This window comes from Motacilla alba, chromosome 28, assembly GCF_015832195.1.
Source record: "Motacilla alba alba isolate MOTALB_02 chromosome 28, Motacilla_alba_V1.0_pri, whole genome shotgun sequence".
Taxonomy (NCBI): domain Eukaryota; kingdom Metazoa; phylum Chordata; class Aves; order Passeriformes; family Motacillidae; genus Motacilla; species Motacilla alba.
Genome location: NC_052043.1, coordinates 1,300,663 through 1,327,949, shown reverse-complemented (window position 1 = coordinate 1,327,949; position 27,287 = coordinate 1,300,663). Strand labels below are relative to the sequence as shown.

Sequence of the window (27,287 nt, the reverse complement as noted above, 5' to 3'; positions counted from 1 at the left end):
CTATATTATATTATATTATATTACGTTATAATAAATTATGTTATGTTATATTATATTACGTTATATTAAATTATGTTATATTATATAATATATATTATATTATATTATATTATATTATATTATATTATATTATATTATATTATATTATATTAATACATATCTGTTAACTATGGGGGACGGGGTGCACATGAAGAACTTTCTCAGCACCGGGGTGTGTTACGGGCAGGGCGCACCGTGGCTGCACTAAATGCGGTGACTCCGCCGGGGCAGGACCCCCCAAAACCCCCGCGCCCCTCGCGCCTCCGCTCCCACGTGCGCGGGCCCTTTAAGGCGCGGCCACGCCCCAGCCGCTCGCGGTGACGTCACGGCCCCCGCGCGCCCCCCCGTTCTAGCGGGGCGTGCCGGTGTGCCCCGCCCCGCGGTGACGTCACGCGGCGGCCCGGGGAATGACATCACCTGTGCGAGTGGCCGGCGGGCGGGCGGGAGCGCGGCGAGCCGCAGTGTCCCCGCGCCCCGGGCCGAGCCGGGCCGTGCCGAGCCGAGCCCAGCCGGGCCGAGCCACCGCGGCGAGGCGGAGCAGGGCGGGCAGCGCGGCCGCGGCCCCGCGCAGCCCCTCCGCCGGCAGCATGGCAGCGGGCGGCCGCGCCGGCAGGTACCGGGGGCGCGTTATAGCGGGGCCGGGCTGCGGGGCGCCGCGCTCGGCCGCGGGGCTGGGGGGGGGGGGGTCGCGTTGGATCGGGGGGCGGCGGGATGGCGGAGAGGGGCGCGGGTGGCCGGCGCGGCTGAGGGGCGGCGTTCTAGCGGGCAGCGCTCGGGAGGGGTGGGCAGGCGGGCGGGGGGCTCGCCGCGCGGGGTGCGGCCGGTGGCGATGGGGGGTCGCGGGTGGGTGGCACCGGAGGATGGGGGGCGTGTTGTGGGGGGGATGTATGGGAGGGGTGTGGGGGGGAAGGGGCCGCGCTATAGCGGGGGTGCGGGGAGGGGGCGCGCCGGACCGCGGGCTCGTGCGGCGGGGGAGCGCCGGGGCGGCGGCCCCGGGACCGGGCGGGGGCACCGGCGTGCGCTGGAGCCCGGGCGGCTCCGCCTGGCCGGGGGCTCCTGGGGCAGAGCCCGCCCCACGCCCCGCTGCCGGGCTGCGCCCCGCTCCGTGCCCCGCCGCACCGCGATGTGTCCGCGCCCGGCTCCAGGCTGCATCCCACGCCCCGCTCCGGTGCCGGTGCCTCCCCCCGCCTTAGGACCCCCGGATCCCCGCCGTGCTCTTTTCTCGCTGCCGCCGCGCCCCCGCCCCGTCCCTCCGGCGCCTCCCGAGCGCGGTCCCCGCGGGTGTCGGGATGCGGGGTTCGGGGTTCGGGTGCCGCCCCGCGCGGAGCCGTGCGGGCTCCGGCATCACCCCCTGCTCAGGGCTGCGCTCCCGCGGAGAGCACCGTGCGGGCTGCTGCTCCGCACAATCGTCGGGGGCTTCCCCGGCTGCCGGCTCCGGGCGCGTTGGGATGGATGCTCCGGCGGCGGAGCCGGTGCCGCTCCCGGAGCGGCATCGCCGGGGGGCGGCTGTCGGAGGAGCCGTCGGAGCGTTCCTCTGTGCCGTGCCGTATCCTGGTGACACGGCTGTGTCCCCCGCGGTGCTGCCTGCTCCCACCCCGGACACCGGGCTGCCTTGTCCTCCCTCCACCCGAGCCCCTCGGCGGGTGGGGTTTGCCCCGCTCTCATCGGCTGCGGGGTGGCTCAGCGGCAGTAGCAAGGAAGGGACGTGGATCACCCCAAAACCAGCCGAGTCCCCATGTTGGGGAGTCTCTCCCCTGTGCTGGGGGAGCTGCACCAAACCTCCCCCTTCCGAAAGGGGAATCGGCTCCGGCGCTGGGGACAGCCCTGGAGTCACAGAGGGACACCCGTGGGGTGACAGCAGGTGGTGTTTTCCATCTGCCCTCGGGGATTTCAGCTGAAATCTCGAGCCCCGGGATCATCCCGCAGCCGGCAAGAGCAGCCCCGTGTCACCGAGATAAAATGTGTCACAATGAGGGTGAAGCCCCCACCCCTTCAATAGGAATAATGATTAATAATGTTTGTGCCTCCCCATCCCGTTCCAGTCCCTGCTGGGCAGGCAGACGGTGCAGATGTGGGACGAGGGGAGCAGTGCGGGTGCGGAGGTGACAGCCGTGGGAGGGCTGCTGGGGTCTGCAGGGTGGATCTGGACTCCCTGGGGACAGGGGACATCTCTGCTCTTGGGGTGTTCACCCTCTCCAGGTCCCGGGAGGCTTTGCTCCCACAAAAGCACTCCCTGCAGGCGGGGGGGAAAAAGCAGTTTTGTTTTTTTCTGGGGGTTTCAGCCCTTCCTGCGAGCGGGAGCACCCTGCGGGGTGAGGGGAGTGCCGCCTGTCCCCTCCCGGGCCAGCTCCTCCGGGCTGTGCCGGGGATGTTCCCGTGGCGCTGCCGCTGCTGCCGGTGCCTCTCAGCGCTGATCACAGCTTGGCTTGGCCAGGGCAAAACACTCGGGATTTCTATGGTTTTTCCCCATAAATGGCGTGTTGGGGGTTGTGTAGCTGCGCCTGGCCAGGGGAGCTGTTTGTGTCACCTGGAGGGGGTCTGGCTGCGGGGGATTGGGATCTTTGTCCCTGCGGGAGCTCCCAGTGAGGGAAACGGAGCTGGACCGGGGCGCTGGGCACGAAGGCTGCTGGCTTCAGCAGGGCAGGGCGTGTGCTGATGGAGAGACCCCTCCTGCCCTCCCCAGGGGGAAAATACCCCCCCTCTGCACGCCCAACAGTGGGAAGGCTGTTAATTGTTCCCTGCCAGATTGACTTATAAATTAACAGGTTTGCTGGCACTCTCCTCCTCCTTCCTGTGCGTGGTAAAGGCCCATATTTCAAATGGGAAAAAGTCATAAATGCTTTGAGTAATGTGAGAGGAGCTTCCAGCTGAAGCTGTGCCACCAAGGGCTGTGGGGGGAGAGGGTCCCCTGCAGCAGAGCCGTGCGTACCCTCACCCGTGGGGCGATGGAGGGGGCGGGCAGCAGCTCCTCGGGTCCTTTGGTGGCTGTCTTTGGCATTGGCCTCGCTGGCAGGACAGGGTTGGGCCCTTTGTGCCCCCCGTGTCTCTGCCTCCTGTTCCCTGGTGCTCGCTGGGTTGATAAAAGTAGGTTTGGTGAGCAAAGCCTCTTCCTGGGGCGTCCCTTTCTCCTCGCCCCGAGGGGAGCAGGTTTGCTCTGCCTTCTCCTGGGTGCTAAGGAGTGTGACATCTTCCCTACCAGCAGAGGAAAAACGTGTCTTTGCTCTCTCTGCAGGAGCGTGGATTCCTGTTAGACCCTTAATCCTGCTGCTGCCTTGGGAATAGAGCTGGGAATGAGGCTGGAGGCACAGCTGAGGTCCAGCCAGGTGGGATGTCCAAGGAGATGGCGTGGCCACACTCCAGGGAAACTGAGGCTGGTGGGGATGGTGTTTGCGGCTCCTCAGAGCCCTGGAACAGCTCCAAAGGGCTCGGGCCGTCCTAAGGCACCCCAGAGCTGACTGAGCTGGGACACCCTGACCCGAGGCTGCTCTGAGGTCGGGGATCCCCCCGGGGTGGGTCCCCAGGCTGGCACTCTCTCCCCGGAGCAGAGTTATGAGCAGAGTTACTCCAGGTAGTAAGCGCCTGGTGAGCCGCTGGTGCTCCCACGTGGCGCGGGCTGCGTGGGAGGCGAGCTGCCGTGGCCCGGGGCCCGCGCCGCTCGCCGGCTGGGTTTGAACTCGCTCCGCTCCCAGCTGGAACGGTTTTCCTTTTGCATCGCAGAGATAAAATTGCCGGTGTAGGAATCGGAGATAAAGAGAAGGCAGATCTAACCCGAGTCAGTGTGGGCAGTGCGAGCGTATGGTAAGGAGAGAGGTTACTCGGTTGCATTAAAAAGATACTGCTAAGTGGTTTAATCCACAGTTGCTGAACTTTGAGCTTTAAATTCTTCTTATATGGGTTGATAAGAACATGCATATTATTCATAACTCTCTCCTCAAAAAGAGGAAAATCTGTAAATGACTTCTGTTAAATATCATTGCTTCAACAGCGTGAAAAATGTGCCTGGCTTGTACTCCAAATAATCCCTTCCCTTGGCCCTGCTCAGTCCATCCGTGAAGCTCTTTGGTTCCTGCAGAGGATGGTGGGAATGGGGTCAGGAGCTGGGGGCTTTGGTGTCTCTGGGCAGAACCCCCAGGACATTTTTATTTTTGTTATATTTGCAAATGGAAGGAGCCAGCCGGGCTGGGCAGCTTCTGGCTATGTCAGTATTGCTTTTTAAAAATTGTGGTCGATTTTAAACCTGTGAGCCCTGAAGTAGTAACGCTCGGTCCAGCTTCATTTCTGCAAAGTTTATTACACAATAAGCTGGAACAATCTGCAGGCTCTGTTTGTTAGACCTTTCTTTTTCTCTTGTCCTCTCATTCTGATTATTTTCTTTATAACTTGACCATTTTTTTTTCCTTGACATCAGCCTAGGAAACTGGAAATTGTCTTTTATTTTCCCCCGTCTTTCAACTCATAAACCCTCTAGAGTTCTGAGTCTGATCCAACATAATTCTTTTGGACTTTTTTTTTTTTTTTTTTTCTAGCTTGGGTATCATTGTCTTGCCTTGGTAATTTATCCAGCTTGGCGTTCCTGCTGCAAAGGCTGCCCGTGCTGTTGGATTATTTGCTCATCCGACACGCCCGTGCCGAGCTCCCTGCCCTGCACACAGATGGCCGTGTCCCCCTGCAGCCCCAGCATCCTCCAAAAAAAGAGGAATTTTCAGAGCCACCTTGCCTTCTTGACATCACTCCCCAAGGAGCTGGCTGGGAGGCGTGCGTTTCTTTGAACTTTATTTATTATTTTTATAACCTGTGAAGCCTCTTGGCTCCCGGCCTCCCACCAGCTCCCACGCACGTGTGGGAGCAGCCCAGGGAGGGGACGGAGGTGCTGCCCTGCAGAGGAAGGGGGGATGTGCATCCCTGGGATGCCCAGGTGTGAGGAGGAAGCAGGTGCAGCGTGGGGGAGCGTGGCACGGGCTGTGCACACGCCTGGAGGAGCTCAGGGATGCTCTGCTGCCTCTGGACCAAAGGAATCATGAGGGTGACGCAGCCCAGCTGATGGGAAAGGGGGACACACCAGCACCCAACCCAAAGCTGGGGTTTCTCCCTCTTCCTGGGACGTGCTGGCCCCTCAGGGGCTTCTGTCCCCTGCTCCAGAGAGGCGAGGCCTCGCCATGTCCTGACCCTGCCATCCTGCCGTGGTCCTGCAGCCTCCCCTGGGCTTGTGAGCGTGGCTTTGGCAAGCAAGCTCTGGTGCAGCAGGAGGGATTTGGGAGCCCTGCTGTGTGGGCCTGCCCTGAGGGAGATGGGATTTTAGCATTCCTGCTTTCCGTGCGTTGCTGTCACCCGGGCTGATGCAGTGTGAGTGGTGCTGCACAACCAGGATCCATCAGAGCCTCCATGCTCTAGTTCCCTGGCAACATTTGCACAAAACAAGAGCTGCTCTAGATTAGACAGCAGATACTAGTTTGTCTAAACAGGTTTAAAAACCTATCAAATTAAACTGGGCCAGGCAACTCGTACAGTGTGTACACCTAAATTGGTTTAACATTTGCATAAATCAGATTAAATCGGGGCTGTGGGATGGTTTGGGTTGGGAAGCCTGTGGCTGTTTGTGCCCAGCTTCTGGAGTTCTCCGCTCTTGCTGCCGTGTCAGGGTTGTTTTTGCACAGCAGCAGCTCAATCCCTTGTTTCAGCCCCATTTCATAGGTGAGTGCTCTGCCCCTGCTGGTTTGCACCACACCAGGGGGCTGCAGTTTGTGACCTCTGAGCAGCTGGGATGTCCCCATCCAGCCCCGGGGACACGGCTGGTTCGGCTGCAGCCACAATTTGCAACGTGTGGCAGGTCCTGGAGGGGCTTTGCAAGAACAGTCTCTGTCCCCAGGAGGATTTTGAAGCCTGTGGAGGTTTGAGGAGCAAAGGGTTCACAGGTGAATCCGTACCTGGGCAGCTCCATGCCTGGGGTCCTGCCTCTCCCGCTGCCATCTCTCTGCATCAGTCTTGGGGGTCTTGGACAAGGTCTGCAGGGATGTGGTGGTGGGGATTTCCCCCTGCTTTCCCTTCTCTTTGTGGGCAGTGATACACGAGGAGCTGTGGGATCACACGGGGTGACCTCGTGCTCCGGGTGCAGAAGGCACAAGGCTTGGGGGCAAAGTGCTCTCCTTCTCCCTTCCCCCTTGCATGGAAGCAGCCAGCTGGGGTGGCACATGGAGAGCATGAGAGGGAGGACGTGGTGTGTGTGGCCTCTCAAACTGCAGTGATCCCATCCAGGGAAAGCAGCTGCCTGCTCGGGAATTCAGTGCTTTGTCTCTTTGTGGTGCTGGAGTTGAATCTCCCCATCTTTCCCTCTGATCTGTTATTGTTTTCTTCGTGGTGTCCCTGTATCCAAATCAGCGCTGTGAGTAATTCCACGGCTGATTTAAGTCTGAAAGCTGTTTTCCCTGGAAGTCTCGGTCGTGCTTCCCTCCATTTTGCCGTTGTGATCCACCGGGGATGGACAGACCCTCTGCCTCCGCTGCCGCGTGTGTGCGTGCAGCACACCCTGCAGCACTTCAGGGTTTTGGATCTTTTTAAGCTAATCGTCAGCTCTGACATCATCAAGTGTTTGTTCTGGTGCCTGTGAATCACAGATGGGTGCTGCTCCGGGCTTGCACTGCTCGAGGTTTCCCTCCTGCTGCGTCTCTCCTTTGTTTCCCGAGGTGCTGCTGCTCGCTGGCAGCAGCTCCAGCTCCTTCCCTGCCCGGGCTGCAGAGTGGGGCTGGAAGCTGAGCAGCACTTTCCCCTCACACGTGAAGTTCCCGTGTCCAGCACAGTCAGGAAATGTGGGAAGCAAAGGTGACAGGCAGCGTGTCCTGCTGGGAGCAAGGGGTGGAAGGAGATGCTCTTTAAGGCCCCCTCTAACCCGAACCACCCCACAGCTCTGTGAAGGGTGTTTCTCAGGGTGCTGTGATTTTTCTGTGCTGTTGTTCCTTGGGGTTGTTCCCGTGCCCTCCAGGCTGGTGCCCCCAGGACAGGGGCTGAGCACCACAGCCAGGGAGCAGGCAGGGTGCTGACTCTGGCCAGGTGGGACCTGTTTGACCTGAGCATCCTGCACAGGGCAGGGGGGGCTCAGGACACCCAGAAGCACCGGGGCAGGGGTGGTGCAGAGGGCTGGGCCTTGACGCAGCCAGTGCAGACCAGCAGATGACCCAGCTGGTGTTCCTGTCCCCTGGCCCTGACATGGGGTGGCCAGCAGTGGACCTCAGGCCTGTGGCATTTTGCCCTGGACCATCACGTGCCACAGCACAGAACCTCCCAGCCATGTCCTTCCCTCCAAGTCGCCATTTTATTTTTCTTAAACGTTTATGTATAACCGTACACTAACCTATAAAAATTAGTTTAGGATGGCTGCCAAGAAAATCTCTGCGGTGCCTTGTGGGTAACTCCCTGTGAATTACCATAAAAGCTGGAGTGTGAGGCTGCGGTGGCAGTTGTGAGGATGCCAGTCATCATGCTCTGTATTTAAAATTCAGATGGATGTGTAATGCCTCCGTGGCTGGATTGCAGCAGCTCGGAGCACTCCTGGTGTCCCTGCCCTGCACGCTCTGCACCCACTCTGCTTTCTTCACGTCCTCGTACGTTCTTCCAGTGTTTTGCTTGATTGTAAAATGCAACAGGTAGCAAATTGTGGGCAAGCCGTGCTGGGAGGGAGAGTGGTTTCTGATAGCTTCCTCCCTGGAGGGACCAACCTCCTGCTTCCAGAGGCAATATTTCACTTAAGGGAAAAGCCACTCTGTAACCCTTCCCCTCCACATCCTGCCCCAGCCGTGTCCTGTTCCCCAGGGCTCTCTGATTCTGGGGGTGCTCAGTGTGGGACCAGGGCTCGCTGGGGGAGTGCAGCAGGGGCTGTCCCCACTTGTCCCCACGTGCTGGGGATGTCCCACTGCCCTGCTGGAGAAGGATGCAGCTCCCTTGCCACCAAGCCCAGTTGCGTGCTGCTGTTTATCCGTGTGCCCTTGGAAATCCAGAGTGCTTCTCTTTATCTGTCACTGCTGCTTTTCCTCTGGAAAAGCCAAGGTGACTGTGGGGCTCCAAGGCAGAGCCTCAGCCCCAGAGCTGCTCTGCTCGGTGCAGGGCTTGGCAGGAGGTGGTGCTGATCTGCCGGGCATGATGGATCGTTTCATTTAAATTTCCCCGAAATATAATATTCTTCTTGGTGTCACTGTCCCACCTTTATTATAGTTCACTGATAAACATCTGTAATCTGAGAGCCATCCGCACCCTGCCAGACACAGCCTGGGCATAATGAACACATTTCTGGAGCCAGGGAAGGTGTCTCAGGGATGTGGCTGATAAATAAAGCAAGAAGCAAATCTGTTTTTCCCAGGTGTACTTACATGTGGCTGTTGGGTTCAGGGCTCTGCAATGGTGGCAGTTGGATATAACCTGGAGTCCCTGTTAACACCCAGCAGGGATTTCTGAGTGCAGCCTCTGTCCTGGCTCTGGCTGAGGGTTCAGGGCGCCCCCCCAGTGAATCCCCCCATGCTGGGCAGCCTTTTTGGCCCTGTGGTAATCCCTGCCCCTGTCCCAGCTGGATTTCAGCAGGAGGGGATGCAGCTCTCCCAGGGTGCCGGGGTGTGTGGCAAGGCACATGGTTTTACCTTTTCCCTGCTGGTCCAGAGCGAGCACAGGAGCTGACAGGGCCAAACCCAGTCCCAGGAATGGTTCAGCCTCAGCAGCTCAGTGTGATCCCAGGGGGACAGGCTGTTTTGGGGGTTCCAGCACAGCCTCTGTGTCCCCACAGAGCTGGCTGTGGAGCATCCATCAGATTGCTGCTCGTTTCCTTGCTCTCCTAACTGGTTTTACCCCAAAAGCTGCTGTTTCTCTGAGCTCTGACTGTGGGAACTCAGGGTCACCTCCCTGTCCAGCAGAGCCAGGTGGGTCAGCGTGTCCCAGCACGGCCACCCACTCCAAAGCAAGGGTGAGGTGACATCTGCTGTGCCTGGGATGGATTTTTTTTGCCAGTGCAGCAGTGGGAGGTGACAGCTGCTGGTCCCACATGCCACTGGGACTGCTCCACTTCGCAGGGAGAGTTGTTGGCTGATCATCCTCTGGGGAACCAGCTCCTGACCATCTCCAGGGCTTTGTCCCTCAGAATGGAAGTGTTGTGGATCCCCAGAAGCCTCGTACAGACCTGACCTCTTGGGCTGCTCTCCTGGAAAGGGCTTTCCTCTGCCTCTGCTTGTGCCTCTGCTTCCTCCTCTGCATTTGACCCAGAACAAGCTGCATTTTCTGCTGGTTTGGGATTTCCTGCCACCTCTGTTCCTTTCTGGCATCCAGGTCCTGAGACTTGCAGCCTTTTTCGGTCTTCTTGCAAAACTTGTCTGGAAGAGGAAAATCCCTGGATTTGGAGTCCCCCAGCACCATCCATCTGGAATTGACAGCTGCTCCACCGGGCAACAGCTCTGCTTTGGGGTGCACTCAGAGCCCCGAGGAGAGCAGCCAGGCAAGATCCTTGCTAACTCCTTCCTGGAAGGACTTGTTGCACCATGCTGATGGGAAGATTGATTTTTTGCCAAGCCCAGAGCACAGCTTGGCACTCCCAAGGGCTGAGGCTGAACCAACAGTGAAGCTGTGAGCAGAGCAGGGTGCAGGGCAGAGCCCGAGCCACCCTCACTACGTGTCCAGGTTCCTCCAGGAGGGATGAGGATGAAGCCATAACCTGGATTTCAGCAGGCTGACCTGTCTGCTGCCCTGAGGTGGGAGCACCAGTGGTGTTCCTGGCTGGTGGACTGCGTGCCCCAAAGGCTGTGCTGATGGCCCTGTGAGGGGACTCGGGTGAGGCTGTCTGGGTGTTGGGAAGGAGCCCAGACCTGCTGTGCTTTCAGCATCTGCTCCTGAGCAGCGGGATAACAGCTTCCATGCTTTTCCCAGTCCTCCCTCTGGGAAGCAGCTGCCCCAGAGGTGTGGAGAGCAGGAGCTTCCCTTTGCTTCTCCTGCCGGCGGAGGTGACGCGGGGGTGGCACCCATCCGGCAGCGCTGAGACGCGCTGCTCTAAAAATAGCTGGCAGGTTGCTTTGAAAGGAGGAAAAGAAGGAAGGTAGGAGGAACTGGAGTGTTTCTTAGAAGTAAGAGAGAAAGGTGAATGAAATCCTTGATGGCCCTCACAGCTAAGGCTTCTCCAGCTGCCTCGGGGAGCGTGCCCAGGGTGTGGGGGCTCCCATGGGTGCCCAGGGTGTGGCAAGGAGCTGGATTTTGGGGTGGATGAGGAGCAGTGAGGAAAGGGTAAAGAGAAGAGTCGCAGTTTTTGTGTTGGAGGTGCATTTTCAGCTGGCAGGGTCTTCCTGGTCCCTGTGTGGCCCCCCTGGGGCATCGTCCCCAGTGTCCTTCCTCATCCTGTGCTTAGTGACTGGGCTGTCCCCTCTTGTCGTGCATGGGTGACGTGGCTGTGACTCTGCGTCTAGGGGGGCTGGGGGCAGGACTGGTGAAGTGGGGGGACAGGCAGGTTCTGTCTGTGCTGCCTTGGGGTGCCCCCGGGCAGGGTGAGCTCCAGAGCAGCCCGAGCTGGGCACGCACCAAGGGCAGGGGAGGGGAAGCCTGGGGAGAAGCTCCTGCCTTCCCTGCCAAGCTCTTTGCAGGGGGACAGAGGGCTGTCCCTGAGGGGTCTGTGCCCCAGAGCCACTGTCCCCAGCCAGGTCAGCTCATGGAGCACGTGGGCTTGGATTTCTCTCTTCTAACCCAGCAGAGGCAGGCTGTAATTAGGCTGTGGTGTCGAGTAACCGGATCTCCCATCCCCGAGCTTTGTTCTTGACTTACCCTTGAGTCTTCCAATGTCTCTGAGCGAGCTGGATCCCTTCTCCGTGCCCCATTCTGCCTCCTGCAGACACACAGATGCTCTCGAGGCAGGGCAGCCTGGCAGTGCCCTGGGCAGTGTGTCCCCTGAGAGCCCTGTTCTCCTCCAGGCCCTCTGAACCTTCTCATGAGGAGCATTGATGGGTGGCTCAATTGCAAGTTTTCCTAGGAAGTATCAGAGGAGCTTGTGGTCCTCACATCAGGGCCCCAAAACACTCTGCAGAGAGCTTTAATCTTAAAATAAAATCAAAGCAAGGCTTTCAACTTGGATTTTCTTTGGAAGTCACTTTATTTTAAACCCTTTTTTTTCCCTGAGTAGTCCTTTAGGAGTGAAAAAGCCCCATCTCATGAAATCTTGCCTATGTAAATAATTTTTGGGCTTGGGCTTTTTGAAGTCACAAGAAGGGTGTGCTGCTCAGTGCCCTCTGCCAAGGCAGGGCCATAAGTGCTGGCATCACTTGGAGTCCTGTCTGTCCGTCCCCTTCCATCTGTTTGTGCATCTCTGCTCGTAGCCACAGCCCCTGGATGTGGATAAAGGCAGTGCAGGACAGAGGGGCCTTCTGGCAGTCCTGGATCTGACACCATCCCGAGCTGAAAGGGACCTGCAGGGATCACAGAGCCTTTGGGAGCCTTTGTCACCCCAGGGCAGGAGCCAGGAGAGCTGAAAGGGACCCACAGGGATCACAGAGCCTTTGGGAGCCTTTGACACCCCGGGGTAGGAACCAGGAGAGCTGAAAGGGACCCACAGGGATCCCAGAGCCTTTGGGAGCCTTTGACACCCCGGGGCAGGAGCCAGGAGAGCTGAAAGGGACCTGCAGGGATCACAGAGCCTTTGGGAGCCTTTGACACCCCAGGGCAGGAGCCAGGAGAGCTGAAAGGGACCCACAGGGATCACAGAGCCTTTGGGAGCCTTTGGGAGCCTTTGATGCCCCAGGGCAGGAGCCAGGAGAGCTGAAAGGGACCCGCAGGGATCACGGAGCCTTTGGTTCCACGGGGCAGGAGCCAGGAGATCCCACAGGCTGGGGAAGGCTCCTGGGGAAGCTCTGGGCAGGTGGGATGGGAGGATGGAGCAGCAGAGGGTGCGTGGGACGCGCTGCCGGGGAGGAGGCGGTGGCAGGGACAGGGACAGGGATGGGAACAGCCCGTGCTGCAGGGGACACGTGGCCCCTGCTCAGCTCCGTGCCAGCTGCTCCAGGGCCACCCCCTCCCAGGAGGAGCAGGGAAGGAGCCCTGTGCTGTGGGACGGGGAGCTCCCCTCGAGCTGCCCGGGCAGAGTCCAGGCTCCATCGTGGCCCCGTCCCCACGGAGTGGCCCCGTGGATGTTGTGGCAGTGGGTGCAGGGTGTGTGGCTGTGCTGAGCCAGCCCTGACCCCAGCTGTGCCCCCCAGTTCCTGCTGCTGGTCACCCCCTGCTGCCTGGCTCAGCCTGGCACTGGGTTCTGTGTTCCACGTGCCCGAGAGGCAAACTGGAGCAGCATCCCTGCTCTGCACCACCGTGGGCAGAGAAGCCAGAGCCTTTCCCAGAGCTGGGACCAGCAACTGTGCAGCAGCACGGCAGCCCAGGGTGGGAGGCAGCTTTTGCTCTGCCACCTGGTGCCTGCTGTGCTCTGGGATGGCACTTCTGCATTTTGAGACAGTCCCAGCGTGAGCTCTGGCACTGCATCCTTGTGCTTTGGGAATCACCCGGAGCCTGAGGCTGTGAGCAAAGCTCCTCCAGGGTGGGAAGGGTGGGAGGTGGTGCTGCTGACCCCCACGTGTGAGGCTGTGTGTGAGCAGAGCTCAGAATCAGCCCTGACCCAGAGCCCTGCAGCAGCTCCTGTTCTCCTCCTGTTCCCCTGCAGCTGAGCAGCCAGCCCCAGCACTGTCTGTGGGCTTGGTGGCTCCAGGGACAGCTGGCACCATGGGCACTGCCAGTTTTCATTTCCAGGCCCTCTCGTAGGTCGCATAGCTGGGCCCCGGGCCCTGGGGTGTCCTGTTCTGCCTCACCTCCGGGCTGTAACTCTATGTTCCCAGCAGTCACTTCACCTGCCAGGGAGGTCTCAGGTTCCTGTGGGCTGGAGGAGTGCCCAGGAGCCCCAGCACTCGCTCCCTGCCCCGTGTCCTGGCGGGGAGCACAGCCCTGGCTGTGCCCGTGGGCTCTGTCACCAGCCCTGGCTGTGCCTGTGGCCTCAGTGTCCCCACAGTGCTGTCACCAGCTCTGGCTGTGCCCATGGCCTGTGTGAGCAGCCCTGGCTGTGCCCGTGGGCTCTGTCACCAGCCCTGGCTGTGCCTGTGGCCTCAGTGTCCCCACAGTGCTGTCACCAGCTCTGGCTGTGCCCATGGCCTGTGTGAGCAGCCCTGGCTGTGCCCGTGGGCTCTGTCACCAGCCCTGGCTGTGCCTGTGGGCTCTGTGACCCACCCTGGCTGTGCCCACGGCCTGTGTGAGCAGCTCTGGCTGTGCCCATGGCCTGTCACCAGCCCTGGCTGTGCCTGTGGCCTCAGTGTCCCCACAGTGCTGTCACCAGCCCTGGCTGTGCCCACGGCCTGTGTGAGGAGCTCTGGCTGTGCCCGTGGCCTGTGTGACCCACCCTGGCTGTGCCCGTGGCCTGTGTCACCAGCCCTGGCTGTGCCCATGGCCTGTGACCCACCCTGGCTGTGCCTGTGGGCTCTGTCACCATCCCTGGCTGTGCCCATGGCCTGTCACTATCCCTGGCTGTGCCCGTGGCCTGTGTGAGCAGCCCTGGCTGTGCCCATGGCCTGTCACCAGCCCTGGCTGTGCTGGCACAGCTTTAGGGTGCCTGGGGGCTGGGGCAGGGTGCCCTGAGCTCTGCTGTGGGCTAACACAGCAGGAACCCCTCTGGACATCCCTGCTCCAGCTGGGCAGGGCAGCGGTCACAGCCCAGTGCTGCTCTGGGTCACTGGCACCTCTGGAGCCTCCCCAGCTCCTGCTGGCACCTCTGGAGCCTCCCCAGCTCCTGCTGGCACCTCTGGAGCCTGCCCAGCTCCTGCTGGCACTGGGGGCTCTGCCTGGCCTCCCAGTGTGCCACTGTGCCCTGCACAGGGGGAGATGCCCTGAGTGGTTCTGGGGAAAGCCCTTTGGCTCTGGCAGTTCAAGCTCAGGGAAATGGGTGGTCCCAGCTGTGATGGAGGCAGTTTGGGGGTCGAGGAAAGCCAGAGAGGCTTGTTTGCACCCAGGAGTGGGTGCTCATTCTGGCACTGGGCATCAGCATCTCCCTGTGCTCAGCTGGGAGCCCTGGGCTGTGTGTGGGCTGCTGGCCTTGTCCCCAGCAATCACAGTGGCCCTGTCTGCCCTGTTCCCCTGCCCTTCAGACTGAGCAGGGGGCACTCATGGAGAGCTTCTCCCAACCTTTCCAGCTCTGTGCTCTCAGCTGCCACCAAGTGACATGGTGACATTTCGAGTCTTGAACGTCTGAGCAATTCTATGGTAAAGAAAAAAAAAAAAGCCAGCAGAAATGAAATGCTTTGGCTTTTTGTCTCTGACAAATTGGATTTGTTAACCTGAAGCTTCATCTGTCAGCTGGCAGGGCCCCTCTGCAGCTGGCAGCCGATGGGATGGTGGGGAGAGGAGTGGAAGTGTGTCTGGGACACGAGGGAGAGGAAGGGGTGATACCAGCAGGGTGGCATTTGCTGCATCACTGGGGTGATTCCAGCAGTGTGGCATTTGCTGCATTTGCTGCATCTCTGGGGTGATTCCAGCAGTGTGGCATTTGATGCATTTGCTGCATCACCCCAGTGTGGCATTTGCTGCATTTTCAGCAGTGCATTTCTGGAGGCCCTTTTGGAAGAGATGGGGCAAGGTCAGTCGTGGAGCCACAGGTGCTTTGGGTTGGGAGGGACCTTAAGGCTCATCCAGTGCCACCCCTGCCATGGCAGGGACACCTTCCACTGCTCCAAGGCCTGTCCAGCCTGGCCTTGGACATTCCAGGGATCCAGGGGCAGCCCCAGCTGCTCTGGGCACCTGTGCCAGGGAGGAATTCCTCCCAACATCCCATCCATCCCTGCTCTCTGGCAGTGGGAAGCCTTTCCCTGTGTCCTCCCAATTCCCTCCCCAGCTCTCCTGCAGCCCTGTTAGGTTCTGGAAGGTTCTCTAAGGTCTCCCTTCTCCCACAGCCCGGGCGTGCCCGGGCAGGGCAGGGCTGGCAGCGCTGTGGGGCACTGGGCACAGCGTGTCTGCACAGAGCTGGGCCCTTCCCAGAGGGGCAGGAGCCAGCCTGTGCCACTGCCCCGCAGGACAGCCCGTGCCAGGGCACTGCCAGGGGAGTATTTATATACCTGGTGGTATTTCTGTGTGTGTCACGGGTGCAGGGGCAGGAGGAGATGTGCCCCCAGGCCCCTGCTGCCATCCCTGCTGTGCCTGCAGGATTCCTGCTGCTGCCAGGCTCTGCTGGAGAGCTCTGCTCAGATTTAGTCCAGTTTAACTCCGCTCTGGGGTCGGGCACGGGGAGCCCTGGGTGCCTGGAACACAGCACTGTTGCTTCCCTGGCCTTTTCCTTTTTTCTAAAGACAGCAAACAAAGAAGGCTCTCCACGAGGAGCGTGCGTGGGGAGAGCCAGGGCCCCGTGGAGAGCAGCTCCTGCCCAGGGGCTGCCAGCAGCCACTGCCTCGGGCTCTGGGGACCTGCAGCAGCCCAGCAGAGCTGGCAGAAGCCGAGCTGCTGTTCCCACTGTGTCCCTCATTCCCTCAGCTGCAGCTCCTGTGTCTGTTCCTGAGCCTGGCCGTGCCCAGCAGTGGCTCTGCCCTGTGTCCCCAGCAGATCCATTTCTGCCCTGTGTCCCCAGCAGTGGCTCTGCCCTGTGTCCCCAGCAGTGCCTTGCCCTGTGTCCCCAGCAGTGGCTCTGCCCTGTGTCCTCAGCAGATCCATTTCTGCCCTGTGTCCTCAGCAGATCCATTTCTGCCCTGTGTCCCCAGCAGTGGCTGTGCCCTGTGTCCTCAGCAGATCCATTTCTGCCCTGTGTCCCCAGCAGTGGCTCTGCCCTGTGTCCCCAGCAGTGGCTGTGCCCTGTGTCCCCAGCAGTGGCTGTGCCCTGTGTCCTCAGCAGATCCATTTCTGCCCTGTGTCCCCAGCAGTGGCTCTGCCCTGTGTCCCCAGCAGTGGCTGTGCCCTGTGTCCTCAGCAGATCCATTTCTGCCCTGTCCCCAGCAATGGCTCTGCCCTGTGTCCCAAGCAGTGGCTCTGCCCTGTGTCCCCAGCAGATCCATTTCTGCCCTGTGTCCCCAGCAGATCCATTTCTGCCCTGTGTCCCCAGCAGTGCCTTGCCCTGTGTCCTCAGCAGATCCATTTCTGCCCTGTGTCCCCAGCAGTGGCTCTGCCCTGTGTCCCCAGCAATGGCTCTGCCCTGTGTCCCCAGCTGTGGCTCTGCCCTGTGTCCTCAGCAGATCCATTTCTGCCCTGTGTCCCCAGCAGATCCATTTCTGCCCTGTGTCCCCAGCTGTGGCTCTGCCCTGTGTCCCCAGCAGATCCATTTCTGCCCTGTGTCCCCAGCAGTGGCTCTGCCCTGTGTCCCCAGCAGATCCATTTCTGCCCCCGTGCTCTCCGTGGCAGCTTCCAGCCCGTGCTGGGGTTTTGCAGGTCTCGCTTGGCTGCTCAGCAGGCTCCAGTGTGGGATGGCTGCAGGCTCTGGAAGACTCTCCAGTGCTGCTCATATGGAAAACACTCTCAGGAACCACAAAGAACGGAGATGGCGCTTAAAAAATCACAAATAAAGGTCATCAGTAGGGGCCTCACGGGATGGAGCCGGCGGAGCTGCCTCGTGTGGTGTCTGCTGGGCTTGTGTGACTTGAGAAGCTCCTTCCTGCGGGGTTGAAGCAGAGCTGGGCAGGCCACGTCCCCTCCTGTGGATGTCCTTGGACTGGGCTCTCCCTCTCACACGTGCAGCCCCCAGGAGATCACCACCAAACGCCCCCAGCAGTGACCTTTTCTCCAGGAGGGCTGCTGGGTTTTGGCTGCAGGAGGCTGTGTGCTTCAGCTGCTGCCTGGAGCAATCCCACGGGAAGGCACGCAGCGAGTCCCGGATCCTGGATCCTGCCACGAGAACAGCCACAGCGCTGGCACAGGAGAGCAGCTCCAGCTCCCAGAGGGATGTGGGCTCCTGAGTCAGCCCCAGCCGGCTGCCAGCCTCAGGGGGATGCACAGGAGAGTCCCAGGCAGGGGCTGGGCTTGAGGCTGAGGCACCCAAAACCTCCCTGCGCTTCCAGCAGCCCCAAGCTCGGGCAGTGAATCCCTCAGGAATGCTGCCAGGGTGGAGTGAAAAACCCCTTTATTCAGTTTTCCTGTGTCTGAAGGGCAGGTGGAAGACTTGGCCTGGCTTTTTCCCAATGCAGAGAACGAGGTGGAAGCCTTCTGTCCAGGTGCTGCACCACGATGTGTGTGGCATCTCCTCCCAGCTCTGTCACCTCAGTGTGAGGATTTGGTGCTTTCTGCTGCTTAGAAATAAACACCGAGTTATTCTGGAGGCAAACAAATCAACAGGCCACTGGATTTCCTCAGTCATCCTTGATGCTGCATGGGGGAAAAATTAATAAAGTACCTGCCAGCCCCAGGAGGGATTTGTTAAAGCCAGTGATAATAATGGGCAAAATTGAGTTCCTGCCTGTGGTGGGTTCCCTCACAACCCTGCACGTTCATGCCATCTCTAAAAGATCTCTGTTCCTGTCAGAAGGAAGAGGAGACTCTGATCTGCTCTCCAGGTCTGAGCCCTTCTAGCATTGAGAAGAGCAGCACGGGGCTCTCCAGCCTCTCTGGGGACTCGTTTTACTCTGCAAATTGGGTGCTTTTAGGTGTTTGGGGATGCATGAGAAACCTGGATTACCCACAGAGTCGCTGTCCTGTGGCTGCTGCTCAGTTTTTGGTGGCTTTGGAGGCTTTTCAAGGCTCTTCAGGACCTGTGCCCAGCGTGCACCCAGTGAAAACCACTGGCCCTTTCCAGCTGGGTTCATCTGGGGCTCTGGGTTCCCCTGTGCCTGTCTCTGTACTCTGGACCCTCTTTGCAAGCAGAGCAACACCTGCCTTTTTAATGGAAGAGCTTTGGCCTGCAGCGATGGCAAAGGGACTGCAACTCCGCTGCTCCTGGAGGAGTGGGGAGTTGAAGGGATCTTCGTGGATGGAACTCTTGAAGGCCAGGTTGGGTGGAGCTCTGAGCGAGCTGGCTCCTCAGGTGGAGCTGGCTGATCTCAAAGGCCAGTCCAGCCCAAGCCAGGACCGTAACCTGCTGCATGCCAGCCATGGGTTGCATCCTCAGCCCCATCCTTAGGCTGTGGATGTCTTCATCTCGGGGTGTGAAGCTGGATTATTCCAAGAGAGCCTCTGGGCTGTGCTGGAGCCTCCAGCTGCCCCCATCCCACCAGGCAGGGCCCTCACCACGAGCTCCTGATAACGTCGTGTGGCAGCCGCTGCGAGCGGCCCAGCCCTTCTCTGGCACAGAGAGCACAAATTAAATAAACATGCTTGATTGCTTAAACATTTGTTTTTTAAATTAGCAGCAGCTTTTTTGTATTAAAGTCTGTGGATATGCTGCTGGGGAACACTTTAGCAAGTTGTTTTTTCTTCCTGGTGCTACTTTTCCAGAGTGGTTCGTGATTTAGAAACCAAATGCAAAATGCAGGCCAAGTTTGAGGTTTAATCCAGTAGAAGATGTGGATGGGAAGAAACTGCCCTGCTTGGAGCTGTGGGGCCCTGTTTGGATGCATGATGGGACAGGCCTGGAAGGCAGCAGCATTTGTAAGCTGTGCTGTGCAAGTGCTGGAGAGAGGGGTCTGAATTATGGAATCAGAATGGTTTGGGTTGGTTGGAAAAACAAAAGATTGTTTTTCCAACCCCCAACACCTTCCACTGGGCCACGTTGCTCCAAGCCCCATCCAGCCTGGCCTTGGACTCTTAGGAATGGCTCAAGCTGCTCCATGGCTGTCCTCAGCTTCTCATAGAACGTTTCAGTTGTCCATAAATTGTCCAAATGTTGGAATCTCCTGCGAGAAGGTGTTTGGAGAGGCTGGGTGTGGGTCTGTGTGCTGACAGGGAGTGGATTTGCAGCCCTTGCACCGTGCTCTAGGTGGGTTGGACTTGGGCTCCAGCTGGGCTTGGCATCTTCCCCTCCGTGGCACAGTTGGTATCCCTGCACCCAGCCCTTCCCTGGCTGTGCCCCTGGAGTTGTTTGCAGTGTCTGTGCTGTGTGGATGGCAGAGGCAGCCCAGCGTGAGGGTTACAGCCTGTGTGCCACCGGGTGCTGCTCTGAGAGGAGCCAGCACTGCTAATTGGCATCTCTGGGAAGGCAGAGTGCAGCCAGTGAGCAGCTGATGCTGCAGCCTGGCCTTGCTTGGAGCATGTGGGGCTGGGCTGCTCCCGTGGGCTTGCTGTCAGCTCCCGGAACAGCATCTGTGCAGGAGGAACACCCAAGTGACCAGGCGTGGATCCCCTGGGTACCTGCACAGCCCCGTCCCTGCTGGGCGTGGGGGCAGTGCGCAGGAACTGTGGCTGTAGAAAAGAATAAACAGAGTTCCACAGTCCCACTGCTTTTTGTGTCATCCCTCTGGGTTATTCCAAGCTCCTGGCAGCTGGCTCAGGGACCAGCCTGGCTTGGGGGAGCCCACGGGCTGGTGCTGCTCATTTTCCCTTTGCACGCACTCCAGGGCACATCCTTAATTTTTTAATTAGTGGCTGCATCCCGATGAGCACAGCTCCAGCTCAGCTGAGTGTCCATGCCTGGATGGAGGAGTGCCTCCATCCCAGCTCTGGGCGACAAGCAGTGGGTTTTATTGTTGTTTTGTTTTTACCTATTAAAGGTTTAATAAATGGAATTAAATACTTTGAAACTTAAGGTAATTAAATGTGGAAGCAGAAGGAAAAGAACTGTAAAGCATCCTCTCCAGGAAACTAATAGGCTGCATGCCTCCTTATCTTAATGATTTTCATAATTTAGCTGAATGCAGAGATAATGGATCTGATGAACCTTTGTGAGCTGATCTGAGATTTAATGGGTGCCTTGCTGGGGAGCTGGGGGGGGCAGGTGCAGTCAGTGTGCCTGAGCAGGGAGATAAGAGCAGGAGGGGCTGGGCTGGAGGCACACGGGCTCTCCATCCATCCATCCACGCTGAGTGCCCCCTCCTTCCCAGCTGCAGTGACCCTCGGAACCCTTCTCCAGCCCTCGTGCTTCCCTGGGCTCCGCTGCCAGCGGGTTCTGCCTCCCTCAGCACCTCTGACCCTCCCGGCCCGGGGAGCCGCAAAGCCGGGATCATCTCTGCTAATCTGGTCTCACTGAGGCGGGATCAGTGAAACCACCTCGCAGATTCACTGTATTATGGAGCAGATTGAGGGACTTAGAGAGCAAATTTAATAAATATCATTTCGATATTGCTTGGCGGGAAAAAAAAACCCATAAAAATCCTCGGAGCGGCTGATGCTGAGGAGCCCTGGGAAGGTGCTTGGTGGGGACGTGGTGTGTGGAGCTGGGGCAGAGGGCATGGCACATCCCTGGATGCTGGCATGGCTGGGGACAGGAGGAGAGAGAGGATGTCCCTCGGGGCTGGTGACAGCAGCACATCACAGGGAAGTAGGGCTGGGTGTGCTCGGGGAAGGTGGCAGTGCTTGGGGAAGGTGGCAGGGCTTGGGGAAGGTGGCAGTGCTCGGGGAAGGTGGCAGTGCTCGGGGAAGGTGGCAGTGCTTGGGGAAGGTGGCAGTGCTCGGGGAAGGTGGCAGTGCTTGGGGAAGGTGGCAGTGCTCGGGGAAGGTGGCAGGGCTTGGGGAAGGTGGCAGGGGTATCTCAGGTGCAGCTCTGGTTCTGCTGCTGCCTGCCTGGCTCTGCTGGCAGTGGGCACAGTGCTCCAGCAGCTGCAGGGTGTTGATGCTGCAGCTGAGCCTGGTCCCAAACAGCTTTGCTGGGTCACTGTGGGCACTGTGGGTCCCTCTGGGTCACAGGGGTCACTGTGTGGCACTGTGTGGCACTGTGCCAGTGCAGTGATGGGGACGCAGAGCCAACCCAGGTGCTGATTGCAGTTGAGGTCTCCTGCCCATCCCTGAGACCAACAGTGCAGCCAAGCAAAATCCTGCCAGGGGGGAAGGCCCTGCCCGCAGGGGAAGGAGGCAAAGCCATCACAATGGCAAATCCCACACTCTGCAGGGCTGGCTGTGTGAGGGAGGTTTGGGCCGTGCCAGGGCAAGGGGTGGGCACCGCTGCCCGCTGTCTGTCCCTGGATGGAGCCCTGGGCAGCGCTCGCAGCCAACACAACCCGAGGGGCTGCTCCTCTTTGTCCCCAGCAGGACCCCCTGCCTGCTGCAAGAACACTTGGGTTAGGAGAAATGTGTGACCTCTTGCTAACCCTCTTCCCTTTCCCCTCTCGCTCTGCAAGATGGTAAAAAGAAGGGGGGGAAAAAAAGGGAAAAAAAAAAAAAAGAAAAAAACCCCACGCTGGGGCCAATCCAAGGAGGGTGAAAGCCGGGGACCATATCATTAAAATGCTAAAAATGAGCGTGCTGAAAACAGACACAATTGGGTATTTAAAGCTCTGAATGAAAAGAGTGTGTGTTAGCCGGCTTGCGGAGAGCTGGTCTCCCAGAGCCCCTGGAAAATATGTGGTCAAGCCCACACCATTAACTTTTTGTTTCTGGTTTGTAAAGTAGCTGTGAAATCTTGGGGGGACGGGGACCCCACATCCCTGCCAGGCCTGTGGGACACCCGTGTCCTGGTGGAGGGGCAGCTGTGCCAGCCCCACGGGCTGTGCTGGGCGGGGGTTTGCGCACACCAAGCCTTTTGCAGTGAGCTTTATCCCAAAATGGGGTAAAAATCCCCCTCATCACACAGACTCGTGTGTCCACTGCATCCCCGGGGACTCTTCTGCCTCTTCTGCTGGGATTTGCAGCAGCCGGTCCCTGGTGGCACTGAGGAGGGGGTGTGTGGCTGCAGTGGGAAGCAGGAGCTGTGACCCGGAGTGTGACCCGCTCCTTCAGCCCTGCCTCGGGCCAGCCACAAATTGACTCCTGCATGAATCACTGCTAAGTCACTTTGGGGCTGTTGCAGCATTTGTGTGCAGCTTGGAATCGTGGAATTCTTGAGGTTGGAAAAGCCCTCTCAGATCAGCGAGTCCATCGTTCCCCTGGCACTGCCCAGGCCACCACTGCCCCGTGTCCCCAAGTGCCACATCCGCAGGGCTTTTCAGTCCTTCAGGGATGGGGACTCCACCCCTGCCCTGGGCAGCTGGGCCAGTGCCTGGCCACCCTTCAGATGAAACAACCTGAACCTCCCCTGGCCCAGCCTGAGGCCATTGCCCCTTGTCCTGTCCCTGTTCCCTGTTCCCAGCCCGACCCCCCCGGCTGTCCCCTCCTGGCAGGAGTTGTGCAGAGCCACAAGATCCCCCCGAGCCTCCTTTGCTCCGGGCTGAGCCCCTTTCCATCTCCCTCAGGAATTCTCCAGCCCCTTCCCCAGCTCCTTTCCTTTCTCTGGACACGCTCCAGCACCTTCATGTCCTTAATCCTGGGCTTCTTAAATCTGCACATCTTGGGCTGCTGGTGGCCGCCAGCTCAGGTGCCCAGGGCTGTGCCAAGAGCTGTGAAGTCCTCCAACATTTCATGGTGCCTTTTTACACGAAATAATGGATCTTTGCAGCCCCACTCCAGCATGTTTCCCACATTCCAGCTCAGCCCTGGGTGGAGGTTGTGGCCTGTGTGCCCTGTGGGGTTATTTCTGTGCACAGACATGGGTTTCCCTTTTGAGCATACGCAGAGGGATCCACAGCAGTGCAAAATGCCCCTAAAATGTCTCCCAGGGCAAGTATTAGCTGCCAGGCTGGGCTGGGCTCCAGCAGGCAGGAACAGATGAATCAGACACTTCATGGTAAAATCGAGCCCCTCAAAGTGTAAAAAACAACCCAGTTCCAGCAGGCTCCTCTCCGCTGACCCCGGAGCCCCAGCTGAGCAGGAACGAGAAGGGATTTCAAACCAAACTGGGATTTTTTTTGGGGGGCCCCCCCAACCGTATCTCTTGGCTGCCAGCCTCTCCGAAGGGAAGTTTCACCCCGCCTCCCGCGGTCTCGGATGTCAGGTTGGCAAGAAAAATCCCATCTGTTTTCAATCTGGATCCTCACTTCCATCCACCCAGCCTCTCCTCCCCGCGCTCCCCCGCTCCCAGCCCCCAGAGCTGGCGTGTGCGCCAGCCAGGCCTCGGTGACGCTTTTTTAAAATTTTTTTTTTCCCTCCTGGTTTTTATTTTTTTCTTCTAAAAATGTATGTGGCCTCTTTTGCCCCCCCGCAAGCCCCCCCCTTCTCCCAGCACATGCTCCAGCACAGCCCTCTCCACGCCGGGGCCTGCCAAGAACCTCTCTGTGCTCAGCCCCGCTACGGCCGCTGGCTCGGAGAATTCCCAAATGACCGAGGGTTTTCAACCCAGAGCTTTTTTTTTAAAAAAAAAAAAAAAAAATCCCAGAAAAATATCTCTCTGTGTGGAAAAGGAAAAAAAAAATAGGCAAAATCGAGAGGGGAGCAGAGGGAAGAAGGAATTTTGTTGTTGTTGTGATTTTTCGTTTTTTTTTCTGGTTGGTTCCAACTTTTTGGTATGATTTGGAAAAGAGCAAGTACAGAGTGTTTTGTTCCTGCCTGGAGATAACAGAGCTGCTCTGAAATCCCATATAGAGTCAATGCAAAGGCGTATATACGTTGCAATGGTGATATCCTAATCTCCCTCTGAAGAAAGCCTTTTGTTGCACACCCCCTCTTGCCGCTCCCTTCGCTGTCCTCTCACGCTGCGTTTATATCTTATTTAAACTCTAAAGTCCTTAGGCTAGGAATTACCTTCTCCCTTTACAGATGGCTGCAAGAGCTCAGCACGGCTGTGCAGCTCCATGAAAAATAAATGAAGAAGGTTGTGGCTTTTGTTGATGGTTTTACTTCCTTTTTTTTTTTCTTTTTTTTTGTGTTTTTAGAGGTGAGAGTTTATCTCACCACAGATGAGTGGTGCCGGGCTTTGTATGGCCAGAAGTATTGCCGTGAACCTCAAGGCAAGGGTTATCCCAGCCCCGTGCCTCAGTTTCCCCTTCAGGCTACCCTGGGGCGCGGGGGGCGCAGCTTTGGGGGATTCTCCTCCGATTGCGGGCAGCAGCTTTGGGGGATGTCTGAGAGGCTCCGGCACGGGGGGACAGAGCCCAGCGGCTCTGGCGGAGGCTCGGGGGGATGCTGAGTGACCGGGCTGCGGCTCAGCTCCATCCCCCCGGCATCGCTCTCGGGTCCCCCCGGCCGGGCCCCTCCGCCCCCGGCCCGCCCCGGCCCCGCCCCGGCCCGCCCAGCCCGGCCGGGCCGCCCTGGGCTCCGCCGAGGGTCGGGGGTCCCTCCTGCCCTCCCTCCCTCCGCCGAGGGTCGGGGGTCCCTCCTGCCCTCCCTCCCTCCCTCCGCCGAGGGTCCCCGGGCCGCCCTCGCCACGGAGCCTCCGCACCCCGCCGGCGCCGGGACCAGTCGGAGACGGTCGGTTTGGTTTGAAAATGTAATTATCGAGCGTTCGTTGAACGAGGAGAAAGCTGTTCCACCGCAGGCGCGCACGCCCAGGGAGCGGGCGGGGGGCTCGGGAGGCCGGAGGGGCCCCGGGGCGGGCGAGGGGCAGCGGGGACGGCAGCGGGGACGGCAGGGGGGTTAGCAGGGATGGGCACTGGGGATGGCAGCGGGGATAGCAGCGGGGTTGGCAGGGGAGTGGCAGGGATGGCAGCGGGGATGGCAGCGGGGATAGCAGGGGGGATGGCAGGGATGGCAGCGGGAATGGCAGCGGGAATGGCAGGGATGGGTAGGGGGGATGGCAGCGGGGACGGCAGCGGGGACGGCAGGGGGGTTAGCAGGGGGGTGGCAGGGATGGCAGCGGGGATGGCAGCGGGGATAGCAGGGGGGATGGCAGCGGGGATGGCAGCGGGGATAGCAGGGGGGATGGCAGCGGGGATGGCAGGGATGGGTAGGGGGGATGGCAGGGATGGGCAGTGGGGATGGCAGCGGGGATAGCAGGGGGGATAGCAGCGGGGATGGCAGGGATGGGCAGCGGGGATGGCAGGGATAGGTAGGGGGGATGGCAGGGGTGGGCAGTGGGGATGGCAGGGATGGCAGCGGGGATAGCAGGGGGGATGGCAGCGGGGATGGCAGGGATGGGTAGGGGGGATGGCAGGGATGGCAGCGGGAATGGCAGGGGGGCTGCGGGGCGGCGCTGGGCAGGGAATTCCGCTCCCTTTCCCTCTCTCCCCCTCCCTTCGCTCTGCCCATCCCTCTCGCGTTTCCTCTCCCCTCTCCCCCTTCTCCCCAGCCGAGGGCTCGCAGGGGCGCTTTGCTGCGGAACGGGAGAATGTGCGAGCCGCATCCAGCGTGCCCCTGGGCGCCGTGCAAAGGAGCAGCTCTGCGGCTCGCCCTCTTGCCCAGATTACCCCTCTTGCTGCGTTTCCTCTCCGTGCTGGAAATGCGTTTTATTTTTAATGAGCTGGAGGCAGCCCGGGGCTGCAGCAGGGCGCGATGCTCTCGGGGCAGGACACGGGCTGCAGCCTTTGAGTAACGGGCAGGGTTTATTCACTGTAAACATTGCACAACTCCCGTGCTCCGTTCCCAGGATTAAATACAACTCATTTTCTCGGCTTTACATGACTTGTTTGCTAGTGCTATTAGGCTACTGCTCAAGCTCGAGATGCAGATTTGTCTAAAATGTGTAATTTTAGAAACGTAATAGATGGGGGAAAAAAACCTCCATTTAGCTGCGGGAACTGTGTAGCTGGAGCTTTCATCAGAAATAACCACATTTTATCCCTTTATTATTCTTTTCTCACTTTGGCAGAAGCAAAGAACTTTTCTGTTGCAGGTAACTCAGGTAACTCTTATGTCAAGGCTCTGACTTGAATTCCCAGCAGTTGGTCTGACTGGAGGCAGTTATAGCAACAGTTGAAATTAAATTTAAATTTATATTGTTCGTTGTTGGAGAACTCTCCTGCAGCTAAGGAAAGAAGTGTAAAGATTAAGTTGATCGTGGCTATATATGAAAAGTGGTTTCTAACATTAACATTATGGTTCTTCTCAAAAAAAAAAAAGAGAGAGAGAGAGAGAATTCTCTAGCATGTACAGCTCTATCTTTCTATAGCTGCATCTTGTTATCCTTTAATTTCCCTTTTCCTGAAAACGTCACTTAGCGGAGGAAAAATCACAAATTCAAGCGCGCTGGGATTGCCACACATGGTACAGGGGAACATCTGCTGGAAAGAGACTCTGAGAATAACAAACCACCTGCACCGAGTCGCTTTTTGCTCTGCAGCCAGCTCGGTGTTTGCTGGTGTGGGGCTGCTCCTGGCTGCACCAGCCCTGCCGCTTTCGGGGCTCGCGCTGCTGCTTGGGGTTTATTCAGGGTTTTTGCTTCGCCAAAAACGAAGGAGTGAAAAAAATCTGCCTCGGAGTGAATCAGGCTGTTTTAGCAGCTTCTCGGCGATTTGCGTAAGGAGCGTTCCGGGGGTTGGTGCCTCCCACCGCCCCCTGGCTGGGCTGGCTGGGGCTGGGGGCGCTGGGGCTGGGCTGGAGGAGGGGGCTTCACCCCCTTCACCACCCTCCTGTGCATCCATCCCCGGTGGGGCTGGGCTGGGGAGGGGGCTTCACCCCCTTCACCCCCTTCACCACCCTCCTGTGCATCCATCCCCGGTGGGGCTGGGCTGGGGAGGGGGCTTCACCCCCTTCACTGCCCTCCTGCGCATCCATCCCCAGTGGGGCTGGGCTGGAGGAGGGGGCTTCACCCCCTTCACCCCCTTCACTGCCATCCTGGGCATCAATCCCTGGTGGGGCTGGGCTGGGGAGGGGGCTTCACCCCCTTCACCCCCTTTCACCGCCCTCCTGCGCATCCATCCCCGCAGAGCAGCCGGAGCGCTTTTCCTTCCCGCTCCTGCTCCGAGAGCAGCCACGGCGGGGAAGGGATCGTTATCTCGTTATCTTTTATCTTTTATCTCCTCGGGAGAGTCGCTGGTCCCTAGCGCAGGAAGAGGGACAGCATCTCCCGGAGAACAACTCCAAATCTTCCTGCCGAGCCCAGGGAGTGAGGCAGTGTCGGGGGCCCGGCTCTGCAGCCTCCTGCAGCCAAAGCAGGGATTTATCAAAGCCATTGAAACCAGAGAAGGCCCAGTTATACTTTTGACTTGGAAGAAATGTGTATCGTTTTTGGGTTTTTTTTTTTTTTTTTTTGGGAGGTGGAGGTTCCAAAATAAACCGGCTGAAGGTTCAGTGTGCAGAGAGGGAGTGAATTTGGTATTAAGTGCTAAATTCCTGCAAAGGTGACAGTTGCAGCAGATACGTGAGGAAATCCCTCATTACCCTGAAGAGCTGGAAAAGCAGGATATGGTGTTTTATTATGCTTCTTAACCTTGATCACAGCAAGTTTCAAACACCTTCTTTACCCTGGCTGTTGAGTGCCCTGTGGGTACAGATTCTTGTAAGGCAAAGCTATTTCACTAGATTTAATCTCT

The 27,287-nt window shown here is 58.7% G+C and overlaps 1 protein-coding gene across 16 annotated transcripts in view; it reads left to right on the top strand.

Moving 5' to 3' along the window:
* Positions 1-427: 427 nt before the first annotated feature.
* PTPRS (protein tyrosine phosphatase receptor type S) overlaps positions 428-27,287 on the top strand; it is a 150,812-nt gene continuing 123,952 nt past the window's right edge. For 6 of the 16 annotated variants that reach the window (XM_038163556.1, XM_038163554.1, XM_038163553.1 and 3 more), the window contains exon 1: positions 428-652. The gene's annotated coding sequence lies outside the window, so the exon portion shown is untranslated. Of the gene's footprint in view, positions 653-24,041; positions 24,308-27,287 lie in introns of those variants that run through there. The other 10 variants (XM_038163559.1, XM_038163558.1, XM_038163563.1 and 7 more) reach the window with 4 other exon arrangements.